This window comes from Cnephaeus nilssonii (assembly GCF_951640355.1).
Source record: "Cnephaeus nilssonii genome assembly, chromosome: X".
NCBI lineage: Eukaryota > Metazoa > Chordata > Mammalia > Chiroptera > Vespertilionidae > Cnephaeus > Cnephaeus nilssonii.
In genome coordinates, this window is record NC_137071.1 from 21093114 (window position 1) to 21101354 (window position 8241).

The window sequence follows — 8241 nt, forward strand, 5'->3', positions numbered from 1 at the left end:
AACCAGCTAGGGCTACACTGATGTTTTGTTTTACCATGATTGATGTAAGTAGCAATGACCACAACAGCAGGAGTGAGGGTGAAGGGGTAGAGTGGAGATATATCATAGTAGTCATATATTTTCTGTGACTTTTCTCCCTGACCACTGTCAACTACTGCACATGGTGTGATGGTAGTTTTTTATGTTTCCTATTAATTTCTTTATTTTCTTTAACCGTATGTAATCTAATGCTTTAATTTTTCATATGAAAATATAAAAGCCCAATATGGTAATGACTACTATAAAATCACAATGTGGTAAATTTAATGTCTCACATCTAAGTTTCTTTAATTCCCAAACCAATGTAGCTTTTGATAGTTGCCCCTACATTCTTCCCAAATACACTTCTCTGATGAAAAGGATAAAAAAAATAGAAACGAAACCATTTATAAAATATTCTTTTGGGTTGGGTTTCCCCAGATGTAGGCCCCAAGAAAGGGATTCAAGTGCAAATAATTTATTTTAGAGGTGATCACAAAAAGCATAGTAAAAAATGTGGGTAAGAGCAAGTGATAATAGAATAAAACCAGTATAGTGTAAGGTGATTAGCATGTTGTCACTCTGATAAACTGAGGCTCAATATAATTTGGGACCTCTAGAAGAATAACTTGTTTCACCTGAATGACCAGAAATATGGGGTATTTTACATCACCTCTCATCTGTAATTCATTACGAGCAATTCCCAAGTATCTTATCTCTGGGACACTTTCAGCTAAGCCAAAATCAAATGGAAAACCTGAGGCAAAAACGCAAATTATAGTAAGAAGTTATGCCATATATGGGAAAGGTGATTTCCCAGAATAGAGGGGAGGGCACCAAGACCATCTTTTATAGGGAGCTAGTAATTTTTCATGTATTGTTAGAAATATGCCACTTTAATTTATTTCAATTGAATTAAATAAATGAAATAAACTTTAAAACAATTTGGTTGAAATGATAGTATACTTTGAATCAAATTTTATAGACTTAAATTATCATTATAATGTTAGCTAATTAATTACTAATTAATTAATTGTAGTTGTATTAGAATGAGCCTTAATGCATGCAAACTTTCTTTACCTTCAGGGCAGGTTCCATTTTACATTTAAAATACATTTCTGATAGACAGGGACAGAAAGTGAGCCAAGATGGCAGTGCCCATGGATGTGAAGTTGAAGGCCTTCACAGAGCTCCAAGCCAAAGTTATTGACACACAACAGAAGGTAAAGCTTGCAGAGATGCAGCTTGAACAGCTAAACAGAATGAAAGCATGAATATTTTAAAGATACAGAGATTATGACTTTGATAGATGTAAGTAACATGTATGAAGGTGTAGGAAGAATGTTTATTCTTCATTCCAAGGTGTTAATTCATAATAAGCTGTTAGAGAAACAGAAAGTAGCAGAAGAAATTAAAGAATTGGAACAGAAAAAAATTCTACCTGGAGTTCAGTGTGAAGAAAGCTAAGGGCAACATCCAGGAGATGCTGATGACACAAAGGACACAATAAGAAGCTTCTAGGAAGGCTTTTCCTTCTGACCCCTCCCACTCTTGCTTTAACATGATGGATGTTTTATCTGGATGGTCTGGTAACCTGATGTTTTCTACATCACCCTGAGCCTCTTTCAAATCTAAACCCTGTATTTTTTTATCCTGGCTATGCCTGCTACCCATACCCAAAAATACTCCTCTCCCCTTGGGGTGAGTCATGAACTCCCAGGAGAGGGAAGATGGGAGCCAGGACAGATAGTGGAGCTCTGCCCACATCCTCTACTACTCATGCTGGTCAGACCAATAAAAGGCATCGGTACAAAAAATAATAAAATAAAATGTTTCTGATACAAAATGGAATCCACCTTCAATCAATTAAAAGTATTAGCAGATACAACTGCTTGAAAATGGTTTCTACCTGGATCCCATCTACTATGTGCCATACTGGTTGATGCTATCACACTGGCTGACTCAGTGATGGAGGGCATTGATGTTATGATCTATTCCCTCACTTTCCTATATGGACTTTAGATCAGCATTTATTCTCTATAATTGCTATATTAAAAATGTAAACATTTTTTCTTGATTCATTTGGGCAAAAATGAATATCAAGATGGCATTATTTTCTCATAAATAGAAAATATAAACAAGTAGTCATCTATAGCATGTTTCTTTAATGTGTAATTACAGGTTTTAAATGCATTCCCATTATAGGTTATGGTTATACTTCCCCTTACCTTTCATTCAACCAGATTTGTGCCCATGGTCAGTGTGTATATCAATAGAAGTGTCATTGTATTTGAATTTTGTAAATGTAGTCACAATATTTGATTTTCTTGAATAATATAATAAAATATATCATTTGCTTTGGCTACTGTAATCCTACAAATGTTTGCTTCATTCTCAAATAATTTAATACTGTAATGTGCATGACTGAATTATGTAAGCCTCAATATTTTTTATAGACAGTGCATTAAATGTCCTTATGTATGAAGAGAACTGTGTATAAAGAATGAATAGAATTTCAACAAAAAGCATCAAAACAAATAATTAAATATGCATAGCTCCTGGCATGTGGCTTCCTATCATAGAGAATTGTGATTTTAAAGAAGAGGTAAATTTTGGAACCAATTTTCTATAAACTTATGCATCTTTGAGATTGCCCTCCACAGAGATGATTTAAGATATTATAAAATATCTAAATGTGCTCTTTATTATTCCCTGATATCACAAAGCTGTGTATTAGAGAAAGTAGTATGTAAACAGCCCATTTCATTGGACACATCCATTGAATTCTTACTCACTTTGTAGCTGCAGGGAACCTGTGTTCTGGCAGACTGTACAGATGTGGACCTGAGTTTTAGGCTATAACCCAATCACATATTAGCTCTACTTTTCCATTGCTGGTATTGTATATCCTCTACTTTCCAATCTCATATTCCTTAGAAAGTAGTTCTCATTTTCTAATAAAAACTCAGCGAGGAAATGTAATTAGATATATGCTTTTAATTTTAGGTACACTTTACAATAACCATGATGCATACATAGCACAATTGGTTGATTGGTGAAGTCCAACATTTTCTATTAGTAATAAAGGAAGAAAAAATGGCCACATTTTTACTTTGTGTTAATTTACTAAGATGCCTTAATTTGTTTACCTCATAAACTTAATTGTCATGTTATTCTTCTATGATTTTACTTGATCATACCATTACATTATTTTTTGTTGTTTTCTCAATGGGTAATTTAAATTATTTAAAATCTCAGTGGGATACATTATATAAATCACAAAGGAAATAAAGCTTAAAAATACATGCTCTATCCATTTCTAATATGTACAGTAACTATTAGACTATTGTAACTAAATATCCCAACTTCTACCAGCACAAAATACACCAAAACCATAACTTGGCTCAATTTATTTTCATAATCTAGACATACAGGTATTTTGAAAATCTATTATTTATGTACAATGGTTAGTTAAATTGAAGGGAAAATGGATGCAATGGAAATGATGCTACCATAAGAATCAGAGCATTTTATTACCTCCATCTGTGTAACTTATTACAACTTTAACTGAAAGTTGAGTCACTATTTCCCTAGGTGCTATGCAATATGTAGAGCATAAAAGGAGAAACCATAATCCTCAGGCACCAATAACCCTATATAATAAAAGCCTAATATGCTTAATGTCTGACCATTCGACCTTTCAACAGTCGCTATGACGTGCACTGACCACTAGGGGGCAGACGCTCTGATTGGTAGGTTAGCTTGCTGCTCGGTCCGGCCAATCGGGGCTGTGCAAGATGGGCCAGACATGCCCTGGAGCCCTCCCACAGTCCCTCCCTGGCCCCAATCATGCACTGGTGGGGTCCCTAGGCCTAGCCTGCACCCTCTCGCAATCCGGGACCCCTTGGGGAGTGACAGAGAGCCGGTTTTGGCCCGATCCCCACAGGCCAGGCCGAGGGACCTCACCGTACACTGGGCCTCTAGCCTATAAATAAACAAACTGAAAAGTATAGCACAGAAAGGTAAGTGTTGGGAGGTAAGAGGAAGGCACCATGGGAGTATACACAGGGTATAAGATTCATCCAAATATGAAGAAGAGGCACTATTTACACTATCTTGGAGGGTGATATGACATGTGACAAGTGAACATGTGGCAGTAAGAATTGTTTCAGAGTGGGGTCAATATGACTAAAGGGCACAGGGTAGGGAACTGTGTTACATTCAGAGAACTCTGTATGTGAGGACAAGGCATTCATATGGTGGGTGAAATATTAGATCTGAAAACAAAACAGAGAAAATGTTGTAAAGGGCTCCCCTCCCCATATAAGTTATGTGAATTATATCCTAAGAACAATGTGGAAATATCTATGGATTTAAGTAGAGGAATGACCTATTGACTTTGGCTTTTCAGAGAAACAAGCCTAGCAGCCTTTGAAGAGCAAACTGGAGTCAAGGAAGACCACAGTTAAGTTAGAAAGCTAGTATTCAATGTGAGCTACAGGGGTCTGAACTAAGGCAGCGATTGGCAGCTGGTATGGAAATCAAATGGCAGAGCTAAAAGAAATGTAAGAAACAAACAGACAAGGATCTGTGTAAAGAGGAAATAATACTTCTTACCTAGGTTACCTCACAATTTTTTATATGAGTAAATAAACAAGAAAGTGTTTTGTTAATTGTAAACCTGTCTACACTTAATTAATTACTATTACCAAATACCTGTGAATTAGAGATTCTTGATGTAAAGCCATTCCTATTTTCCCAGGCACAATGAACCAACTATAATTATAAATTATTTGTTCAAATGCGCTTCTCTCATACCTTAAGAGAATAATAACATTCTTGGTAACTCATGTGAATACAAATTTCTAGATGGAGGCACCAGTGTGTATCTGCTTTGCACAAAACTAGGGAGGTGGGGCAAGGGGACTCACTCTGGACTAGACTAGAAGCCAAGGACTAGAAGCACACTGATTCTCAGGCAACTGTGGAACAGCTCTTCCATGAAGAGGAAATATAAATATTTGGAACTAAAACCTATATGAGAAATAATCATATCCTAGAATAAATTGCAAAAAAAACCCACCTGAAATCAGCCTGCCAGCATGGTTTAGTAGTTGAGCATCTACCTATGAACCAGGAGGTCACGGTTCAATTCTGGTCAGGGCACATGCCTGGGTTGCAGGCTCAGGGTTGTAGGGGGCATGCAGAAGGCAGCCAATCAATGATTTGCTCTCATCATTGATGTTTCTCTCTCTCACTCCCTCTCCCTTTCTCTCTGAAATAAAAAAAAAATAAATGAAATAAAATTATTTTTAAAAATAAAAAGAATTAAAACCAAAGACTCTTATAATAGGTCTGATCTCTTAATAAACAAACATTAACTAGAGTCTCTGGATATGAACTTACCAGTATTTATGTTGTGTACTAATAAAAGCTTCTACCGTTGCCCTGGGAGGCATTGTTCAGTGGTTAGAGTGTCGGCCCATACACTGGAGGGTCGCAGGTTCGATCTGGTCAAGGGCATATACTTGGGTTTCAGGTTCGATCCCTGGCCCAATTCCATGTGCGTGTGGGAGGCAACCAATCTATATGTCTCTCTCACACTGATCTCTCTCTCTCACTCTCCCTCTCTTTCCCCATCCCCTTCGACTCTCTCTAAAACTCAATGAAAAAAAAAAAGCATCCTGAGATGAGGCTTAACAACAAAAAAAGCTTTTATAGTCAATAAAATGAATAAAATCAATGTCATACAAACAATTGCTCTGATTACCATTTTGTAAAAGGATACAAAGTGTAATTATTAAATGATGTTAGAACACACGAACATCACTAAGACCCACAGCAGAAGCACTAAAAGCAGGTAGTGACCCAAATCTGTATTGTTAAATCTGTTTCCTCTCAAGCAGGTAGAGTGAAATCATGCAGAGTCTGATGTTTGAACTCTGATGAATCTGGTTCAATTTCCAGCTGTCTCATAAGTAGCTTAAACTCAGTGAGGCTCAGTTTCTAGACTAGCAAAATGGGGGTAATAAAACGTCTTTTGGAGTTGTTCAAAATATCTAAAATAATGGATAAAAAGTACATAGTGTTGCATCTAGAATGTAAAAAAAATAATAGGAAGGTATTAGTTTATTACCTTGTTTGATGAGACAAAAATATTAGAAAATGAATATTCTTATTAGTTCACCACAGAAAAACTGGACTTTCTTGAATTTGAACCAAATGTGGAACTGGAAGATAGAAGTAACAAGAATAAACATGAGAAGAAGCGGAATGTAATAATAAAGTTATAGAAGAGGAAAAATAAAGTCTGGTATCAAAAGAAAAACAATCTTAAATTTTGCATGGCCATGCTATAAAACAGTTGGTTAGTTGGAGATATTTTGTTCACAAAATCAATGAGATTAATCATGCAAAACTCTGTATTTTCTATTATAATTGCTATGCCATGAATTTCTTGGCCTCTCCAGATAGACAAGGAGTTTGAGTCACTGCATTAGAAGGGTCTAAAAATTCATCGTCATGGGGTTTAATAGAAAAAGTCATTACTTCAGTGTTATGAAACTTCTGTTCTATTTCTGGTCTTACTACTGATTAGAGGAGGTTTTAAGCATGTGACTTTATCTCTATAGATTCCAGTTTCCTCACCTGTCAAATGAAGAGACTGTACTAAGTATTCTTTATGGGTGTCTGAGCTTTAAATTCTAGGTTTCTATAAAATATATCCACCTATGTTTTGCAATACATATAATAACACAATGTTCATATCCAGAAAAAATAATGAACTCTTACACATCAATAAAAAAACATCGGTAGCACCTCAAAAGAAAAATAAAGATAAGACTTATTAAAGATAACATGCACATGACCAGCACACATAAAAGTTCTCCAACTCAATAATCATTAGAAAAAATGGAAATAAAAAATACAATGAGATTCTACAGCACAGCAGCCACGTGGCTAAAATTAAACACTGAGATAATATACTAAGCACTGGCAAAAATATCCAGAATTTTCATATAGTGATGGAAGGTAAGTAAATTTGTTTACCTACCTTCAAAAACTACTTGGCATTGTCAACAAAAAGTGGATACTTGGCTATTCTGTGATCCAGCAATTCATGGTGTTTGCATAACAGAAGTATGTGAATATATGCAAAATGTACAAAAATGTTCAGAGTAGCATTATTTTTAGAGGCTCCAAACAGAATCAATCCACATGTCCATGAATAGGAGATGTGATAAGAAAACTGTAGTTTTACCATGACATACTACACAACACCAATAATGATTGAACCAATACTGCAAGCAACAGAATAGATGGATCTCATAACATAATGTTGAGAAACAGAAGTCAGACACAAAAGAATCGATACCGCAGTCCTAACTGGTTTGGCTTGGTAGATAGAGTGCCAGCCTGTGGGCTGAAGGATCACAGGTTTTATTTCAGTCAAGGGCATGTACTTGGTTGCAGGCTTGATCCTCAGCCCTGGTCAGGGCAAGTGCGGGAGGCAACTAATCAATGTGTCTCTCTCACATTAATGTTTCTCTTTCTCTGTCTCTCCCCCTCCCTTCTACTCTCTCTAAAAATCAATGGAAATATAACCTTGTGTGAGGATTAAATATATATATATATATATATTGCATACTCCCAACAAAATATACTAGTAGTTCAGAAATGGACTACCCTAATCTAATCTGTGTTAGAAGTTAGTATGGTGCTTATCTTTGGGGCATTCTTGACTGAGAAGTGATAACAGTAGTACAGTTTGGGGATGTTAGTAATATTATTTTCTTATTTTGAGTAATCACTGGAATGCGTTCACTCTGTAAAAATTGATTACATTGTGCACTTATTGATTTATGAACCTTTATATATTTGTGTTATAGTTCAAAAAAAAGTTCTAAAAACAAAGCCAGACAGAATTGCTTTTACCTACCAAGGAACATTACTTCAATAATAAATGTTTGGAAGAATTTTTCCTTGTCTTTTGCCTATATATCTAAATTACTTCTGAGAATCAGAAATATATATATATATATATATATATATATATATATATATATGCATACATCCACACATCCACATATTATGAAGAGGGGGGGGGGAAATAGGAATGAAATGAGGTAAGAGGGGAGAAGAAAGAGTCAGAAAGAGAGGAAGGGGAAAACGGAGAAGAGGGTGACAGTCCAGACAATTCAAGTGTTCAGAAAATACCTTGCT

General features: G+C 35.7%; 1 pseudogene across 1 annotated transcript; it reads left to right on the forward strand.

Moving 5' to 3' along the window:
• The first annotated feature begins 1166 nt into the window (after window positions 1-1166).
• LOC307095827 (prefoldin subunit 1-like) lies at window positions 1167-1528 on the forward strand (annotated as a pseudogene). Its single transcript has one exon. The product of its transcript is annotated as a prefoldin subunit 1-like (transcript).
• The last annotated feature ends 6713 nt before the right edge of the window (window positions 1529-8241 follow it).